Source organism: Enhydra lutris, unplaced genomic scaffold (assembly GCF_002288905.1).
Source record: "Enhydra lutris kenyoni isolate GAN:26980312 unplaced genomic scaffold, ASM228890v2 scaffoldscaffold72, whole genome shotgun sequence".
NCBI classification, from domain to species: Eukaryota; Metazoa; Chordata; class Mammalia; order Carnivora; family Mustelidae; genus Enhydra; species Enhydra lutris.
The window spans coordinates 2,573,869-2,595,501 of NW_019154156.1; the positions used below are offsets into that span (position 1 = coordinate 2,573,869).

Consider the following 21,633-nt stretch of genomic DNA (forward strand, 5'->3'; position numbering starts at 1 on the left):
TCTGGGATTTCTGTAAGCCTGAGCGCGTAGCCCCCACCTATCTCTCTCTGCCTAGCCCAGCCTGTCCCTTACTCGTTCCTCCCCTCTGCAGTAGTAACCCTAACTGCCTTTAGAGAATGGGACGACCGCTCTGGCTGCTTCCCACTGAATGAGGCTGCCGGCTGTGTGGCAGTTAGAATCTATTTATGGGTCGGTCCAGGGGCCTGCAGTATGGCTCTAGGGGCCGTGATGGACAGCAAATGGTACATACATCACCACATGCAAAAGGATGTGCATAAAATAAGTAGTAGGTTCAAAATTATGATCACATCCCTTAGATAAGGATCCCCAATCACCAAGTCGGTTAAACAGACCAATGGGCATCCGTATCTTACTCACTTGATCACAAATGTCCTCTATGAAATGGGACACGTTGTAGGAGTTACCTGTAATGTTAAAACAACACATGGGAGGAACCTCCTCACACCCCAAATGATGTAGCAATAGTAGATAGTCAATAGCGGCCCAGTTCTGGAGAAGCCCCACTCTGGCTTGACTTAATTCTGCGTTGAGTGCATCTAATGTCTGTGAGGTATCATTTAAGGCTCGACTAAGAAGATGCAAACTGTTTCAGTTATTTCAATTGTAAATCTGTTGTCGTGCCTGGAATTCCTTGGATGGTGGAGGCAAAAGCTATGGTTCCTCCTTCAGACATGAGGATGATGTTGTCGTAATCAGGAGGCAGGTAGGACAAGTCTCTATTCACCAGCATCTAGTAGGGTGCTAACAGCTAATTGGATGGAAAAGTTTATTTTGCTTCTCTGATTGGTCATTTAAGTTAATGAAATGGGGAGAACTTGTGGCCTTTTTTGGAAGACAATATGTTTTCAAAGGAAAACATTTGAAAACATATTATCTGATCCTGTGGATCAGTTGGATCAACAAGTAAGAGTCAAGGACATCCCTAGAGTTAAATTAATAATTTCAGGTGTGAAGATAGTACATTTAAAGGCCTAGGTGAGCTAGATTATAGTCCATAAAATGGTTAAATTTATCATATGGATTACCTGATAAGGGGATTACATGCCCTTGTTAAGAACTGGAGATCTTTAATTGTTTCACATAAATAAGTGGAAGGGTCCTTGAAGGAGGCTGAGGGATCCTCTTGCATGCCCATAGAGCAACAGGCACAAAAACTGTCTATACAGAGTTTTGGGGCAATTTTTTGAAGCTGACCTCAAGTTGTCTAGTTTAGGCAAACAACAAACATTTAAAGACAATCAGAACTGGAATTTAACATCCACAAAGGTGGGTTATTGAAACATAAATTTACTCATGTTTAATCAGAGATAGCCAAATCAGAACTGATTTGCTTGCAAAACAAGTCCAGTTTAAAAAAACCTGGCCTACTTCATAAGCTGAACAAGAATAGCAATTGGCCAAATAGATTTGCTTTTATCTTATTTTATTTATTTATTTGAGAGAGACAAAGAGAAAGGGAGAACATGAGCAGGGGGAGGGGCAGAGGAAGAAGCAGACTCCTGATCCATTGAAACTGGGATCATGACTTAGCTGAAGGCAGAGGCTTAACTGAGCCACCCAGGTGCCCCAGCCCTGTAGCTCTTTTAAAGTTGGCTTTGCAAAAAAGAAAGAAAGAAAGAAAGAAAGAAAGAAAGAAAGAAAGAAAGAAAGAAAGAAAGAAAGAAAGAAAGAAAGAAAAGAAAGAAAGTAAGTCTGCTTTGCTGGAACTTTTATAAGGAATCTAGATTGAACTTCTAGTAGAGTCTCTAGGCCAGAAACCAAGCCAATTACTTGCCATCAGACATGCCTGCAATACCTGTAGGTTTGGGGGAATTCTTCACAAAGTCCCCAGTATATCCTGATGTTCCTACACCTGCCATGAAGTGACATTCTTTGCTCACCTGATGAGGCTGCTGGGAGCTCTGTAGGCAAGGGATTAGGCTGACATTTCTAAGGGGATTTATGGCTCCATGTTTCATAAAGTCAACCTTAGTTCCCTAAAGCTGTCTGGTCATATCTGAATCTATTCATGTCTCTCTCAAATATGACATTTCAGTCAAAGCCTTGGCAAAATAACCAATATTTACAAGGGTGCCCTGTTACAGGGAGAACAGATTATTATTGATTGAACTTATGTAAATGACTATGATTGCCATGGAAGAAAGAATACTTACTGAGACTTTTTAAATTTCAGAGGGTTCAGGTAGAGAGAAAAGTTAAATGCTTGAATTTGTTCACAAAGGAATACTTTATCATATTTCTACAAGTCATAGATATCTTTTTTTTTTCTTAAAGATTTTATTTATCTCACAGACAGAGATCACAAGTAGGCAGAGAGGCAGGCACAGAGAGAGGAAGGGAAGCAGGCTCCCTGCTGAACAGAGAGCCCGACGCGGGGCTCGATCCCAGGACCCTGAGATCATCACCTGAGCCAAAGGCAGAGGCTTTAACCCGCTGAGCCACCCAGGCGCCCCAAGTCATAGATATCTTAAGAGAAAGTTTCCTTAATCTGGAAGAGTGAACATTAAAGATCCAGCAGTGTTTCAAGCAAGAGTCACAAAACTATAATAATCTTTTTAGTTCGTTTAGTCCCATGTTACTAATTCTCATTCTTTTTGAATGCAGCTTTTAATTCTGGAAATTCTTATGCATTTTAGTTTTATGATCTTAAAGATATTGAATCCCTGTATTTATCCTAAAATTCCTTTCAGTCATCTCCTTGAAGATGAGATTTTGCAAGGAGTAAGAACAATTATACATGATCTCAGAAATGGACTTTGTATCTGAGGTCATTATAATACAATTGACAAGGAAATTCAGGTATTTCGATGACACATAACACTTTAATAATCAAAATATTGAGTGATGATGACCTTATACCAGAAGGCAACATACCAAATAAACAAGCCTAATTAGTTAACAAGACTTCATTTATAATTTAAATCTTGGGGAAGTTTGTTAAAACTTTAGAAAGCTTTTTTTTTTTTTTTTTTTTTAAGATTTTATTTACTTGTTTGAGAGAGAGAACATGCATTCATGGGCAGGCATGCACATGGGGGAGGCAGTGGGAGAGGGGAAGCCAACTCCCTACTGAACAGGGAGCCCGAGGCCTAGCTCAATTCCAGGAATGAAGGCCAATCTGAAGAAAGGCAGGCAGAGACAAGCCCCCCTCCACCACCAAGAGGAAACCACCCTTAACGGGATCTTACACCACCCTGGAAAGGAGCCCTCCACCCATTCCCACGTAGACAAAAATCTGATTGGGTGACAGGCACATGGGGATTAATCAGATTAAAGCAGGCCATGGCAAAGAGCCCATAAAACCCCTGGATTTAATAGAAAATCAGCACCCCTCTCAGGTATCCTCCTTTAGGAGCTTTGTACTTTAACTCAATAAACTTCACTTTTTTTTTTTTTTTTGTAAATTCCTTTTTTTTTTAATTTAATTTCAATTAACATATAATGTATTATTGGTTTCTGAGGTAGAGGTCAGTGATTCATCAGTCTTATACAATACACAGTGCTCATTACATCTTGTGCCCTCCTCAATGTCTATCATCAGTAAGCTTTTATATAAATAAACAAAAATTTTTTTTTCACTGTGTTATGTTAGTCACCATACAATACATCATTAGTTTTTGATGTAGTGTTGCAAGATTCATTGTTTGCATATAACACCCAGCACCCTAGGCAATCCGTGCCCTCCTTAATACCCATCACCAGGCTCACCCATCCACCTAGCCCCCTCCCCTCTAAAACCCTCAGTATGTTTTTCAGAGTCCACAGTCCCTCATGGTTCGTCTCCCCCTCCAGTTTCCCACCTTTGCTTTTCCTTTCCTTCTCCTAATGTCCTCCATTTTATTCCTTATGTTCCACAAGTAAGTGAAACCATATAATTGACTTTCTCTGCTTGACTTATTTCACTCAGCATAATCTCCTTCAGTCCCAGCTATGTTGATGTAAAAATTGGGTATTCATCATTTCGGATGGCTGAGTAATATTCCATTGCATATATGGACCACATCTGTGTCCATTCGTCTGTTGCAGGGCATCTCGGCTCTTAACCACAGTTTGGCGATTGTGGCCATTGCTGCTATGAACATTGGCGTACATAAGGCCCTTTTTTCTCTACATCTGTATCTTTGGGATAAATAACCAGTAGTGCAATTGCCGGGTCATGGGGCAGCTATATTTTTAATTTTTTGAGGAATCTCCACACTGTTCTCCAAACTTGGCTGCACCAAGTTGCATTCCCACCAACAGTGTAAGAGGGTTCCCCTTCCTCCACATCCTCTCCAACATTTTTTTCTTGCCTTGTTAATTTTGGCCATTCTAACTGGTGTGAGGTGGTATCTCAATGTGGTTTTGATTTGAATTTCCCTGGTGGCTAATGTATCATCAGTAAACTTTGCTTTGCTGCCTACCACTCTTCATCTGCTCTACCCCTTCATTGTTCAAAGTGCTGTGACCAAGAACCATGGGCACTAAAGGAAATAAAATTCTTTAACACCATGACCTGAGCCAAAGACAGACACACTCATCTAACTGACTGAGCCACCCAGGCACCCCAAAACCTTAGAAAATTTTAAAGCACATGCCTAAATAGGATTAGGGATTATTAAAGACCTAATAAAGGCAAAATATAGAAACTGGGTTTTCTGGACAAAGAAAAGAGGAAAACAATTTTTTTACATTTTCTTATCAAGAACAGATGAACAGTTCAGGAAAACTTTGTCTTTTTAATTGAGAGAAAGCAGACTTTCAGTCTTATAGCAATGTGCTTTTAAAAATCCCATTTACTTCAATCTTCATCCATCCTGATCACACCTAAAATTCCTTTCCAAAGATTCCCTTCACAAACCTTCTACGAATTTCCTTTGCATTCAGGTTTGCGTTCATCCCAAGCCATTTCTTTCCAGACAACTATCGCATTTAGGACAAAATTACCTTCTTTTACCTTCAACAAAAATGCACTCCCATTCCTTATATCTTTCTTACATATCTCCTACTTTTCTCCATACACAGTTGCGTCCCTTATTTCCATCAGCCTTAATTCCATTTAGCAGAATTTTAACTCTTAGAAACTTAAGTCTCCAGTGAAAACTAAGTAGTAACCAACTGTGAACTGTTATACCTGAACTCTTTAGGTGGCAAATTTATGAACTAGTTAAGCACAAAAGCAGGTTTACCAACAGCCCCAAACATCCTTAGTGTCTTTGCAATAATAAGTCAAAAGCAAAAACCTATGTCCAGTAATCAATGCTTTAGCACTTTATCCTATTTGGAAAAGACCTAAATGTCCAGTGAATTTAATCCTACTTATCATCCAAGCAAAACTTGATTTTAAAGTTCCAGGTTACCAAAGACTTTGAAAGCTACCATAACAATTACCTATGAAAACTTAAAGACAGACAATTAACCATGATTTTAAGTCATCTTTTTGCTAACAAACTGAAACAGAGATAACATGAGCTTATTTGACCTTCAGTAAATCTTGGTAGAATAAAAGTTTCACATTTAATACTGATAACTTTAAAGACCTATCTATTGTCATTAAACCAATGAACTTAAGTTAGCTTAAATACCAAATTATATTCCACCTGGATCCTCTGTTAAAAGTCATTTTGTTCCCCATTGTTCTTTTTTACCTGAGACCCCCTCGTGGGGGAGTCTGAGGTGGGTGGTATAGGCAGGTGCATCCAAGGTGTCGCAGAAACGGGGAGGGGAAGGCAGAAGAGGCAGAGGGCTGCTGGAAGGCGGAGAGAGAATGTTCCTGGTCCCAAAAGCCTGTCACTGCGGACAAATGAGCAGACGCAGATTTTTGTTGGTTTGTTTTTCCAACAACAAGTGGAATTAGGCAGTCTGTCCAGCCGGAGAAAACAGAAAACATGCCCCAACAGAAAGGGAATTTCGGCATCTGCCTGGGAATATTCTGTAACGTCTCCATCCTGAGGTAGACTAATCAGAGACAGTTGGTTCCAATTATAGCCATTAACCCAGGAAATGAATGGGGGAGAAACCCCCACATCCTTTAGGAGGAACAGTGAGAAAGAGAGAGTCAGTGCCCCCTTAGTTAGGGAGGGCCTGTGTTTCCTGCAGCAATCTGGGTTTATTATGAGGAGCCTGTTTGGGCAATTATCACCTAATATGTCAGAGGCCATTTTTAGCCAGACACATTTGGGCAGACATACTCTGCAAGAGGACTTTAGGCCGGAGTCCTGATGTAAAACCCTGTTTTCTGCAGAAGAGATCTAACTGATAGATCCCACTGAGGCCATGTAGTGCTACCAGAGCTCAGTCCTTTCCTAAATTTTGCAATCCAAATAGTTTCCAGTGGATTAAAAGGCATCCCAAAGGTCCTTAGGAACCGAAGAAGAGACCTGCCTTGGAGGTCGTGCCACCAAGGTCACGCCTTATTTTACTTTGCCTTGAAGAACCTGCCGTTTTTAGCCCATGGAAGATGATAGAAAATTTTTACAAGGGGAAATTACCCAATTTTGCTGTACAGAGTCCAGAGGAGTCCCTGTGAAGGAGAGCCTCTTTCCCATCTCACGATTCTGGTACTACCCCACACCTGTTACAGAGTGGTGACTATGAAAACATCCCTGCACATCAGCTCTCTGTCCCCTAGCCAAGGCGTCCTTTGGTGATCTGACCTAAAGAGAGAGAGTGGCCTAACACCCCCAGGATGCCGGAAAGTCTGGCTGGCAGGAATAGCCACTCTGACCTACACCCGGCTCCCACCTTCCTCTGGACTAGCACCGAGTGAAATATGTTAGATAGTTCAACCATAGTCAAGGGTGCAAACTGGTGGGAGTTCTCATAGGGAACCCTCATTCATTTTGCTCACACCAAGGCTCTGGTAAGCAAAACCCCTATTAAATGTTTGGCTTATTTTTGGCAGTAAATCCCCCAAGCTTCCTTTCTCCTATATACTTGATGACCCATCAGTAGATGAGGCCCAAGTACAGACACAGAATCCCCAGAGAAAAGGAGAAACCATTTGAGAAAAAAAGTACAAGATAAGAGAATAAGTGAGCTGGTTAGGATGGGGCCAACACTCCCTTCCCACAAGGAAGGGGGATTTGACCGAGTAGTTCCCAGAAGCCTGTCACTTGAGTTGTCATGTTGAGTCTTTAAGACCAGTGGCCGAGCAGGTCCCTCTTACATGGCCAAGAGGTGCTCTGTGTTTTATCAGAGAGGAGGGCTAAACAAGGGAGATAAGTCTCTCAGGACATAAGGACAGAGGCCACATTCCTCATCTTCCAATGGATGAAGTGGGATGAACCAGAAATGTTGTGTGGCTGAAAAATGAATCTCACAGACAGAAAAGGGTGAAGTGTTAGTTTATTAAGGGAAGGTGAGAACAGAAAGATAGTTTTCTAGAGGGAGAAGGGTCACGAGTGGGTTGCCACAGAGGGATTTTACGGTGAGGCTTTTATAGAAAATTGACCAGGGAACTTAGATCTTGGTGTCACCACTGATAGCACCATGATTACTTCGCCTTCGAATATCTTACCTCTGATATTTAATAAGACAAACCAGGTGGTCTGGTTATGTTCCTTTATCTCTGGTTTCATTAGGCCTCAGCATTTCTGAGATTTCTGTGAGCCTGATCATGTAGCCCCCTACCTGTCTCTCCCTACCTAGCTCTGCCTGTCCCTTACTCAATGTTAGCAACAGGGGAGAAAGGGGGTATAAAGAGCTTTAAGAGAAACTTAAAGTGAAAGAGGAATTAGGGACTTAACATCCGCAGAAGGACATAAGAATGATCTGGCTATGTCTGCCCTCCAATGTTGAGAGGAGGGTCCCACATTCTCCCTCACTGATACATGTAAGCTCCTAAAGCCTCCCTCTGAGACACCAAAAATGCTTTTTTTTTTTTTTTTCCAAATGAAGAAGGTCATCATCAACCAAGATTTTGGGGGGTTCTTTTTTGGTTTTTTAAAATTTATTTATTTATTTGAGAGCAAAAGAGAAGGAGGCAGAGAGAGAGAGTGAGCAAGCATGAACAGGGGAGAGGGAGAGAAGAAGAAGCAGACTCCCTACTGAGCAGAGAGCTCAATGCAGGGCTCCATCTAAGACTCTGAGATAATGGCCCAAGCCTAAGGCAGATGCCCAACTGACTGAGCCTCCCAGGTGCCCCTCAACCAAGATTGGTAACCTGCCAGCAGTACTACCCTTCAAGAAAGTCACAGTTAAAAGATATTAAAGGCAGCTGAATTGTCAAAACTTGAAGTATTCCATATCTTTACCAGTAGGCAGTGCCTGGGACTGCACTTGCGGAAGACAGAATTTTAACAGTCCCCAGAGACACTAACTTTGAGATTGACTTCAGAGCCCCAGAGCTCCATTTTGTCATCATTGTTATGAACAAGGTCTGTTGTTGTAATCATTATGAAAATTATATAACAACTACTTGTATAATTTCTCTTCTGAATCTTATTAAATCTTATCTAGAGGAAGGGAAACAGAAATGTTCTTAGTTCCTTGGACTTGGGAAAAGAATGAACAGAACGTAATGATGCTTTCTGTCAAAAAGCATAGAGGGAGCTCTACTCTAAAATTCTACTTTACAAATTAGGAGGACAAAATCATTACTCTCTTTATTTCTCAAAATGAAATATATTGCAAAGTTTTATGTTTTTTATATTTCATATGCACATGAAATATATGTACACATGTATTTTATATATTCTATAAAAATTTTATATATTCTATAAAATTTATATATTTCTATAAAATTTTTATATGTTCTATAAAATGAAAATATTATATAAAATATATATTCTATAAATATATATATATATATATATATATATATATATATATTCTAGAACTTAATCCCCATGTAAAATTAGACTCACTATATCAGAGAGAGTTGGCTACCTCATCAAAAATAGGAGAAAATCCTATTGGATTGGTTGGGTGATTCCTTATGCCCAGGAGTGGTGGTAGCCCAGGAGGGAAAGGGTAAAAACCCAAAGACTTCCCACTGACCATGGAAGAAGTAGTCATTGCCACTAAGTAACTGCCACTAAGTAACTTAATCTTTGGGTAAACTATTTCTGGCTAAAGAGGAAAAAAAGATTAATGTTTTTACAACTCTTTCACATTGTTTTTAGTTTGATTCTTCTTCAAATCAGACCCAAGCCCAGTCCTACAGCAATCTCCAAACTAAGTTAAGAGAAGATCAAGGGGCTATTTAATAAGTGATCTTCAAACAAATGACATAGATTAGGGGAAAACACAGGTTTAGATCCAGACATAAATTTGTATCTCCAGTTGCACTGATTTGTAATGTACAAACTTTAGCAAGTTATTTAATCTCTCTGAAATGCAGATTGAGGTTTTTTTTTTAATTATTAATATAAGGAAAGGAATAGCTAATTTGGAAGTATGTTTTAAGAGACACGAGCTAATACATGTATAGTGCCCAGCATTAGAGGCTTCCTTATATACCCCACGTATCTCCTATAAATCCTTCAACCCCAGTCACCATAGAATAAGTATCAGCTGTTCATTTTCTGTGAGTAATAAGGATGTAAAGTGAAGATACAACAAAAGATACTCTAGAATATTGAAACTGCATCACTTATTAACCAAGAAAAAATTCTGGGGTGCCTAGCTGGCTTACTTGGTGGAGTGTATGACTCTTGATCTTCGAATCATGAGTTCAAACCCCACATGTGGCACTGAGTTTACTTAAAATTGAAAAAATTAAAAACAAAACAAAAAAAATCTCAGGAGAATTTATGGAACCTTTCTTCCAGATTGTTTTTTTAAAGATTTTTATTTTTTTATAATACTTTTAAAATAATACTTATACCCAATGTTGGGCTCAAACTTACAACCCCAAGATTGAGAGTTGCATGCTCTACCAACTGAGTCAGAAGGCACACCTCTTCCAGATCCTTTATAAAGAAGTTAGTTTCCATCTATGTTGAAAGGATGTTGTAAATCTTCCCACTAGTTCTCTATAGCTTCTCAGGGTACCTTCCAAACTAACTCATAACTCTGGCCACTCTCTCCTTGAAACCTTTCCTTCCATGATACTGTGCTATTCTGAATTTCTCCAGTCTGTCTAGCAGGTCCTTTTTCCTTTATTATAATCCCAACTTTTTTTTTTTTCTCATGCTTTCTAGCTCTAGGCAAGATAGTGATCCCACCTGTATCTGACTTGAAATCTCCTTGATTTATGCTCTGTCCCTAGGTGAGTTCAACTGTCACATCTAGTCTGATAATTTTACAAAACTAAGCCTCTAATTCTAATGTTTTTCCTGATCTCCAGAACTTCATTTCCAAAAAGGCCCATATCTGGTTCATCACTGTTACTTCAAGCCCAGCTGGTCCAAGTTCAAGCACATAATCTTCCCTCTTCAACCTGCTCATCCTCTTGTCTTCCTTATTTCTGCTGATGCCATCAACATCCTCCCAATCATCCAGGCTCCAAACTTTAATACAGTTCATGTCTTCATGAATAGCATTTAAAGTAGGAGAGAAAGCTATGAGCCTCCCACACCCAACTATCACCAAGATTTCCCAATTCTATCTCCACATGCTCTCCTAGTCTTCCCGTTCTGTCCCCGCTCTCGTGCCCTACTTTAGTCATTTTGTTATGCCTCCCCCGAATTACTGTTATCCCTCTCCAATGGCCTTCAGTTTCTCCTCGCCCCAATCCACCCAACACAGGTGATCAGTAATCTTCCTAGCCCTCAATTCTGATTGATTTTCCCCCTACTCAAAAGAATGTAGGGGTGCCTGGGTGGCTCAGTAGGTTAAGCCTCTGCCTTTGGTTCAGGTCATGGTCTCACGGTCCTGGGATCGAGTCCCTCATCGGGCTCTCTGTTCAGTGGGGAGCCTGCTTCCCCCTCACCCTGCCTGCCTCTTTGTCTACTTGTGATGTCTCTCTCTGTCAAATAAATACATAAATAAAATCTTAAAAAAAAAAAAATGAATGTGACTTGCATTCATTTGCCTTCACGTGAGCCAGACTGGAGCGCATGCTGTGTGCCTACACACACTGGAAATCTTCCATCATTGCTTTTACATAACACTACTTGGAATTTCTTTTCCCCCAGCTTGCTTGCCTCAATGATATCTAATCTTCAAGATCCATTTCAACTACTATTGTCCCCTTACAGGCTTTCCTGAAGACTTGCTGTAGAGACCCTTGGTTCTCAACTGAGAGCAGACATTTTCACATTATGCCTTTTCAATCCCATTGTGTCCTCTTCTACCTCTTAATAACTCTTTAGATATTGTTATACTTCAGGATTTCATCCTTTGTCCTCAACTTTTTTCCCATTGATTTTAAATGCTCTCCATAGGTGAGTTCATCTGCTCTTCAGCTGATAGTGTTATTTAACTACCCAAAGACCTTCCTCCTCCTCCCTCCCCCAACTTTCTTCTTCTAACAAAACCCTGATTTTTTTCCTAGAATGGGGGCACAGAATATGCTTAGTCCTGGGGGATGAATAATTACTAATCTAAAGCAGCAATGACAATCTCATTTTACTTTTCAATATACCTGTTTTCCCATACTCTCTTGAGCTAGGGAGGACCAAGGAATCAAGTTCTAGTCAATAAGACCTAAGGGGACTATCTAAATGCTTCTAAGAATGATTGTACCTTCTAATCAGAAAACAGCAAAAAAAAAAAATCAGGCAAGGAGAGCATACTGGTTCTATTCCCTTCTCCAATTTTAAATTTTGTTTATAGATGTATGTTTCAAGGATCTGCCAACAGCCATTCTGCAACCATGAGTGACAAACCCAAGATCAAAAACCAATATATTGAAGATGGCAAAGCAGAGAGAGAGCCTGTGCTGTTGAGGCCCCTTGTCAAATCCAGAATCGCCCACCTTCAAAACTTCTGTTTTATGATATAATTCAGTGTCTTTACTGTCTTGTCCCTATTGGTCAGGTATTTTATTACTACCACTGAAAGCATTCCTTACCTTCAACACCTATACTGCTGTGCCACTTGCTTCAAGAACACTTTACTCATATTTCCCATGTACATTCCCATGTGTTTGATCCAGAGGCATTTCCAACTCAGTTGGAAATTTTTATCTTATGTATAATTAACTTATATTTACTCTCAAATCCTTTTCTCAATACACACACACACACACACACACACAGGCCTACCATATGTTGCATGCTTCATAGACTCCTCTTGCATTTCCTATCTTTCTTAGTAACAGTACTCTTTAACTATTAGCCCAAACAATTGCCAGTCAACTTCAGATTGTATCTTTCCTTCACTCTCCACCAATTTCATCATTTATAATTTCTGTAATTTTTTTTTCTTTACTACTTCTCAAATTTGTCTTTTGCTCTTAACACTCATTAGAATGCCTCACTTTGAAACTTCATCTCCTGGCTGGACATTAACTGGTGTCTGTGTGACATCTGGACATATTAACCTGTCTTGATCTTATTTTCCTTACCTGTGAAATGGGGATTAAGAACCCTACAGCTGTCATGAGGACCAAAAGAGCTAATACATGTAAAGTAATTAGAATGTTCCCAGCACATAGTAAGTGTTCAGTAAACATTAGCTATTATTATTGCCTTCAATTTCTCCCATCTAATGTTTGTTTTGTTTTTTTACTCTGTAGGATGTTTTCTATTACCTAAAGCAAATTTTCACTAATCACCCCTGCCCAAATATTCTCTGCTTTAGTCAAACCAATTTACTGGTAATCCTAAATCAAGTTAGGTCCAAGTCACTCTCCTATATGGCTTCTCAACACTATCATTTACCACCTGCTCAGACCTTCCATTTCAAAACACCTGAAGACCTAATATGGTTCACAAGTTTCTCTCCTTCTAAGATCTTGTCATTTCCTTAGGTCTTCAAATGAGGACTAACACCCTAAGATCTGGATAATCTTTATTTTTACTCTCAGGAAGCCATTCATTTACACAGTTATACCCTTGACTCTTTATAAAGATGCTTACCCAAGGCTGCATCCCAGATCTGCTGAGTCAGAACTGCTGGGAGGGAAGTGTGGGGGTAAGGCTGCAACATTTGCATTTTAGTAAGTGCCTAAGCCACTGTATGCATACTGCCCTTTGACACAACTGAACTAGACTTTCTCGTCTCCCAGAGCTACTACACCTCTAAAATTTTGATTAAAACAAGGTTAATAACATCAAAAACTAATTATGTACTATATGTTGGCTAATTGAACATAATAAAAAAACGTTTAAAATATAAAACAAGGTTAACAGAGGCCTAATGTTACATTACAATGCCTCATATTCATCTTACTTATTTCATCATATAGGCATGTTATCATCTGATGTCATCACAAGAAAGGTGAGTAAAATACAATAAGGTATTTTGAGAGAGTGTACATTCACATAACTTTTATTACAGCATATTGTTATAATCATATAATAAAAATGTAGTATATGTAGGGTTTGGTTCTATCTGTGGTCTGAGACATCCACTGGGGGGGCCTTGGAATGCATTCCCTGTGGATAAGAGGGGACCGCTGCTTTTAGTTCTTCTTTGATTTTCTTCATCAGAGTTTTGTAGTTTTCCTTAGGTAGATCTCGTATATATTTCGTTAATTTTATACCTCAGTACTTCATTTTGGGCTGCTAATATAAATGGCATTACATTTTAAAATTACCAATTCCACTTGTTCATTGCTGGTATACATTGGTTCAAAGCAATTGACTTTTTAATATTAACCTTGTATCCTGAAGCCTTGCTTATAATCACTTAGTTTCAGGACTTTTTTGTAGATGCTTTTGGATTTTCTACACAAATGATCATGTCATCTGTGAACAAAGACGATTTTATCTTCTTTCTCAATCCGTAAAACTTTTTTTTCTTTTCTTACTGTATTATCAAGATCTTCCAGTACAATGTTGAAAAGGAATAGCGAGAGACAACATCCTTGCTTCGTACCTGATTTTGGTGAGAAGTCTTTAAGTTTCTCACCATTAACTATAATATTATCTGTAGGATGATCTTTATCAAGGTGAGAAAGTTCTCCTCTATTCCTAGTTTCCTGAGAGGATTTTATTATTATTATTATTATTATTATTATGAATGGGAATTGGATTTTGTCAAATATTTTTCATGCTTCTATTGACATGATCATGTGGTTTTTCTTGTTTCATCTGTCGATATGATGGGTTATATCAATTGGTTTTCAAATATTGTACCAGCTTGACATACTTGGGATAAATACCACTTGGTTGTGGCATATAATTCTTTTTAGGCTTTTTTGGGATTTGATTTGATTTTTTTGAGGATTTTTGCATCTATTTCATAAGAGATATTGGTTTACAGTTTTCTTGTAATGTCTTTGGTTTTGGTAGTAGGGTAATTCTGGCCTTATAGAATGAGTTAGGAAGTACTCCCTCTGTTTCTATCCTCCAAAAGAGATTGTAGAAAATTAGTATAATTTATTCCTTAAATGTTTGTTAGAATTTACCAGTGAACCCATCTAGATGTAGGAAGGTTATTAATTATTTATTCAGTTTTCACAAAAAATAGATGTAGGCCTGTTCATATCATTATTTCTTCTAATTGAGTTTTGGCAGATTGAATCTTTTAAGAAATTGCTCCAGATCCTATTTTTAAAGACATATATTCTAATTTATTAATGCTTTATAATCAAATTTATTAATATTTCAGCTTTCATCAAAAAGAGTTAGACTATTCTCAATGATAGACACACAGGCATCTGAGAATTTGTACTTTCAGTTCTCATTCACAGGTAGAAGTGAAAAGCCAACACAGAGACACAAAACTCCTTGGTTAGATCTCAAAGAGTTATTCTCCTTCCCAGTGGATGTAAAATACTTTCTTAATTGATTTGTGCCCACAAATAGATGAACAGAGAAACAAAGCAGGCTAACAGACCATATTCTCTGTCTGTCGCATTTCACCCAACAGAAAATTGATCCTCATCTTCATGAGAGAGATTACCAAAGGAGCAGGTGATAAAACCAGACTCTCGTTACAATAATTACTGCCAATAACGAGGAGTAAATCATCAGCCATGTGTGTCACAGACTCACATATACACAGGGTGCTCTCTTGACCAGCTTTGAAGTCCATTACGCACTACTTCCTGGGCCATGTTGTAGGCTAGAAGGTAGCCCAACCACTATTTTCCAATGACTTGGAAATATACTCAGGAGTATGACCAGCTTTGTACTGCAGCTGGCTTACAGGATTGTGCTTAGTAAACTTGGCGCTCGGTGACATCACACTGCTAGCTTATCATGGGCCATATCGGAAGTATTTGTACCACAAAAATCAGTAGACACTGGAAAATCAGCATCGGCCACCTCAAAGAACCAATTGTTAAAAATTTTCCAGCATACGGGGCACCTGGGTGGCTCAGTGGGTTAAAGCCTCTGCCTTCGGCTCAGGTCATGATCCCAGGGTCCTGGGATCGAGCCCCGCATCGGGCTCTCTGTTCCGTGGATAACCTGCTTCCTCCTCTCTCTCTCTCTGCCTGCCTCTCTGCCTGCTTGTGATCTCTCTCTGTCAAATAAATAAACAAAATCTTTAAAAAAAAAAAATTTCCAGCATACAGTTGTCCTTTACCCACTAGTTCCTGGACCCAGCAAAGAAGAGAAATGGCCCCAAATGCCAGTTACACAAGATGTGGACAGATTAACAGATTTGGCCAAGAAAAGAAAAAACAAATATACAGAATGGAAAGAAGAAAAGGAAACAGAGGAAGAGAGTCAGCAGAGGAAAATTCCACTGACACATGACTGCATTTAAGCAACCCATGTGGTGCAATTCTAAGGTAGTTCAATTAGTCCCAGCAAGTGACTCCACTTGGACGTCTCCGTGACCTCCCAAACTTTCCAAGTATAGATTGCAAAAGCTAATAACATGACTCCTGCACAAATATAGAATAAGCGTGAAGCAAAAAACTGATTTAATTCATGAATGAGGGAGCCAACATGAGAATAAAGCTGATTCAAAGAAGCATAGGAGAGACCGAAGTATTTTGTAGTCAGTGGAAGATGGCATGCAGAACCACAATGGCCAAGTTCTCTACAAACTGGACTCTGGGAAAGGAAAGAAGGAAAATATCCTTTCTGACATAGATCAAAATAATAAGAGGAAGGAGAAGGAGGAGGAAGAAGAAGGAGGAGGAGAAAGGAGGAGCGGAGGAGGAGGAGGGTGAGGGGGAAGAGGAGGAGGAGAAGGAAAGAGAGAGAAAGAAAGGAGGGAGAGAAGGAAGGAAGGAAGGAGGAAGAAAAAGAAAAATAGTTTAAAATGATGTGAATATTGATTGGGATATAATAAACAAAAATCAAGTCATAGTTATTTTTCTTCACAGATTTATCCGGTCTCTATTATGTAGATCTCTCTTATTAACAGTGATCAAGATTACAGTCAAAGTTGGATAGACCAGTGTTTATCAAACTTAGAGCTCATAGGATACATGAGCTTTAGGAATATGTTATTAAAACTTAAACATTGTCACCTCAGATGAATCTTGGACTAATTGGATCATAAATATGTACTTGAATGTGGGCAATGAAACTTATTATCTCCTCTGGCTACAAGATGACTTTCAGAAAAGTTAGGGGGTCGTGGGGAATACATATATCATTACAAAATGCCCACACATCCCAAGAGTTTGTACCCTGAGCAGAAACAGAGGGTCTAAACTGACCAACAGCTCCACGTGAATGAAAACTCCCAAGGAGGCCGTGCCCGCCCGACAGCGAGGGTTTCCAAAGATGACAGCGTGCTTGAAGTGTTGACACGAGAACCACCAAAACCAGCAGCACACGCCAGCGCAAAGGCTCTGGAGACTCGAAACCCAAGGTATCCTTTTTATTGCAAATATTTAATGATGCTCCCTTTACTGTCCTAAAATGAAACCCATACATGAGGTGATCTATCTACACACGTAATTTAAACAAACACACATGATAAAGAAAAGCCGAAGGGAAAGTAATTTATAATAAAATCAGTGTTTCCATATGTAAATGCACAGACACGACTCTTCAGAAAGGCACAGTGGAGCCAGATGCTCACACCTGCGTGTGGTTTCTGCACGAGTAGGACAGCTTCAAGCACAGACGGATCCTGAGCTGTGGACTGATCACTCAGAACCAAGCGTGTTACCTTTAAATGATGCATTTTTCACACCAGTGAACACCTCCTCCAAACTCCAAAGTTCAAAATTAAGGTACAACTTGTCCTCTATTTTACATGGCTATCGCATTTCAAAAAATTGTTTATTAAACTACGTGTGTGTGTGCATGCGCACACACACACACACACACACACACGCTTTAAATAGAGGTGTGTTTTTTTTTTTTTTAAGATTTATTCATTTATTTGAGAGAGAGAGAGAGCACAGGTGGGGAGCACAGAGGGGCAAAGGGAGAGGAAGAGGTAGGCTCCTCGCTGAGCAGGGAGCCCAAAATGGGACTCCATCCCAGGAGCCTGGGATCATGACCCAAGCTGAAAGCAGCTGCTTAACCAACTGAGCCACCTGTGTGCTCCTAAATAGAGCTTTAAAAAAAAACTATATATAGGGGCACCTGGGTGGCTCAGTGGGTTAAAGCCTCTGCCTTCAGCTCAGGTCATGATCCCAGGGTCCTGAGATCAAGCCCCACATCGGGCTCTCTGCTCGGCAGGGAGCCTGCTTCCTCTTCTCTCTCTGCCTGCCTCTGCCTACTTGTGATCTCTGTCTGTCAAATAAATAAAATCTTAAAAATAAAAACTATATATAATATTTATAATTATACATATAATCATACGTGTGTGTGTGTGTATGTGTGTATAATTTATTTATTTGAGAGAGAGAGAACAGCGGGAGGGGCAGAGGGAGAGGAAGGCTGAGAATCTCAAGCAGACTCCTCACTGAGTCTGGGCCTGACCTGGGACTTGATCTTAGGACTCTGAGATTATGACCTGAGACAAAATCAAGAGTCAGATACTTAATCAACTGAGCCACCCAGGCGCCCCTCAATAGAGCTTTTCCACGTTGGACTTTCAGTGTCAATGAGCAGTTAAAATTCGCTGTAGAAATGAAACAAGATGGGATCGGGAGGGAGACAAACCATAAGAGACTCTTAATCTCACAAAACAAACTGAGGGCTGCTGGGGAGTGGGGGGTAGGGATAGGGTGGCTGGGTTATGGACACTGGGGGGGTATGTGCTATGGTGAGTGTTGTGAATTTGTAAGACTGATGAATCACAGACCTGTACCCCTGGGGCAAATAATACATTATGTGTTAATAAAACAAATAAATAAATAAAATTCACTCTAGAAAGCTCGGAAGTTGGAATTCAGTTATCTTCCAACTTTATATTTCCTGAACTTGAGGAAATGGCTATGGAAAGCCATTTCCAGTCTTGAAACAAATCCTGTCTGTTAGATTAGCCCACAAAGCTGCAGTTCTTCAGAACTCAACAGACCCGTCTATACACCACCCATTTCCTGAGGCCGCCCCAGAGAGGTTTGTGAAGAATTTGAATTCATATTACTATCTATGCAGCCCACATGTGGCTGTTGAAATTTAAATTTAAGTTAATTAAAATAAGATAAAAAAATCAGGTCTTCAGTCCCACGATCCACATTTCAAGGGTCTCATGACCACATGTGGCTGGTGGCAACTGTCTTGAACAGAGCAAAATGCAGAACATTTCACCATCACAGAAAGTTCTCTTTGACAGTGCGGCATTTGATTACAAAAAGGATGCCTGGTATCAGAAAAATCTGGCTACTTACTTTCTGACACAGATGTGTATATAATATGAAAGTAGTTCTTATCTCCTGAAACTGAGGAGCAAATAGGAATTTGTATTGATTAAGACCTTGGGATTCCCTTCCAGAAGAAGATAATGTCCAGAACAATAATGGTAAACGGCTGTAATCTGTTATCTTGCTATTCACCAACTTTCTAAATTTCCCATAAACCCTCTCAGTAGTGACTTTAGAAAACACTAATGATGTGGGCCTTCTCTTGATGCAGACATTTTCCTACCATTTTGGAAAAAAGAAATGGCTCTTACACAGGATTCTGTTCTTGTGGAAGTACTTAGCTTAAAGGCCATCTCTTCCATGTAGAATTCCCTGATTTCATTTCCTCCTGTTACTCTCTTCCTTGGCAGCAGAGGAGGGAGGCTAAAAGAGCTGACACTGGAGCTAGACTGCCTGGTTTCAAATCCCAGATATACTATTTATGAGCTGTGTGACCCTGGGCAAGTTGCTTAACCTCTCTGTGCTTCAGCATCATCATTGGTAAAACAGCAATGATAATACTACCAATTTAGTTTTGTTTTGGAAATAATAGAAATAGAAAAAAAAGCAAAATTTTATTACTCAGCCTTTTCTTTCCATATATTTGCGATTAGAGCATGTATAATATGCTTTCGTTTACTTAAAACTTTGTTTTTAAACTTATAGAAAATTTTCATGCTACTCCCATTTTATCAGTTTTGGATGCCTCCCTTTTCCTCAGTTGTATTTGAGAGCTGATGGAAGACCGACTCCTCAGAACTCTCTGAAGCAGAAATGCCACTCCAGCTTTTCAAACTGCCAAAGGGAGCTTTATAAAGTCAACAAAATACTTTAAGCTTTGAGCTGCTTGTGAGTGAGATTCAACACAGACATTCCACTTGTCTGGATTTTCCATTTTGAGACTCACGTAAGTTAGAGAAATATGTAAGCTCTACCATTTGCTTTTGATTTTTTCCCTTATGCTTTTATTTATTGCCATATTTTTTTTAAATTAAGGGGTTTTGTAGATGTAGGACTTTGGTAGGACTTGCAGAAAATCTTACAGGAGGGTATTTTAAAGTCTGTAATTTATTTTAAAAAACTTCCAGTGCAGGAGCACCTGGGTGGCTCAGTCAATTAAGCATCCGACTTTTGATTTCAGCTCAGATCCTGATCTCACCGTGTGAGATTGACTCCCATGTTGGGCTCCATGCTGTGTGTGGAGGCTACTTGGGATTCTCTCTTCCTCTCCCTCTGCCCCACTCCCTCCCCCCAAAATCAAAACAAAACAGAACAGAATAAAACTTCAGTGTAGTTGGCTTAATATTATATACATGCCAATTTGTTTAAGTTGTATCTCCAGGGGTGATCAGTTGACGTGCTGTTTTGTGGGTACCCCACAGTGGTCATCAGCCCTGTCTGCAAAAGGCCAGGTTCTCTGCTATCCTCTCTCCTCCATCAACCAGGTCTTGGCAAATTAGCTTATTGAATGCCTTATGTGGGTTTTAGGGACACTTTCTAAATCAGTTCACAATCGGCGGTATGGTAGGCCATCCCCGGGGGTTCTTGTCTTTATGTACTCTTATCCTAAGTGTGGGCTCGATTTAGGGACTTGGTGCTAATGAATAAAGTTGGAAGAGATGGACCATCACTTCCAAAATTAGGTTTAAAAGACTAATGCTATTTTTGGCCTCTCTCTCTTCCTCTCAGGATGCGTGTGTGGGATTCTCTTTCTCTTGGATTGCTCACCCTGGGGAACGGCGACTGCCACGCTATGAGTCAACCCCATTCAGAGGCCCATGTGGAGAGGGATTGAGGCCTGTCAGTAATCAGGTGAGTGGTCTTGGAAGTAAAACTACCTAGTTTAAAGGTCCTAGATTCCTGACTCACAGAAACTATGAGATAATCAATGCTTACCAATCTGGGCCTCTAAACCCCGAGTGATTTGCTTCCCAGCCACAGATAACTGATAAAAATGTTTAAGACCTAGAGAAACTAAGGAAAACTACTATTGTGTCTGATATATTTTTGGCAATAAGATAACTAAGTTTCAGAATGCCTCTTAGGAGCGAGGCAGTCTTCTGTGTATTTTCCTATTTACTGGTACTGTTGTATGCTCAGATAAGGAAACTGTCATAGAGGGGTTAAGTCACTTGTCCAAGAGGCAGAGTTTCGAGAAGGCCCTAGGCAAACCAGGTACGGAGTTCCTGCTCTGTAGCGCTGTGCTGCATTGCCGGTCTTGGGGTTTACTTAGAGCGGAAGAACGAGCCAAGTGCAGTCAGAAGGCCTTGATGGGCAGGATGGTGAGAACATGAGCAAAACGAGAAGCTGAAAATGCTCACGAAAGGCTTAATTTGACCTTATTAAGCATAATCTACAGGAATGAAATTACCCACCCGACTCCCACTAAAAGCAACTAAGCAGACTCTGAGGAAATCGGCCTCTTTGGGCAGGAGGGTTGTTTTTCAAGAGAGGAAGAAAGCCCAAGTCATAGATACGATAGAGAGGGTCACCAGTGTTTCTTTGTGACCCTGTCTGTTTGTTCAAATAAATGAACGTTTCTATCTCAGCTGATTCACTCAGAAGCAAAGAATTTATCAACAGATTGACCCAAAGAGGCTCCCTCCAAGATAAAACAAAATATATTACTGTGATTTTTCACAAATGGTAATAAAGTCACAGGGTATTTTGCTTTCTTTTTCTTTTCCACAGTGCCCTCTCCGCACCTGTGTTTGGCATTTAGCATAACGTAAGGTGAGCAGGCGCCTGCAGGTGTCCACAGAACCTCAGACATACTTTGGGCTCATCTTGTCCTGGCAGAGATGCCAAGGAATCTGTGTGTGCCCTGTGAGCACCTTTCTTTCTTTCTTTCTTTTTTAAAGATTTTATTTGTT

General features: G+C 39.9%; 1 long non-coding RNA gene across 1 annotated transcript; it reads left to right on the top strand.

Annotated features, from left to right (window-relative positions):
• Positions 1 to 16,739: 16,739 nt before the first annotated feature.
• On the top strand, positions 16,740 to 19,653 carry LOC111159990. The gene is made up of 3 exons (XR_002641446.1): positions 16,740 to 16,830; positions 17,003 to 17,197; positions 19,482 to 19,653. It is a non-coding gene; the product is annotated as an uncharacterized LOC111159990 (long non-coding RNA).
• Positions 19,654 to 21,633: the final 1,980 nt, after the last annotated feature.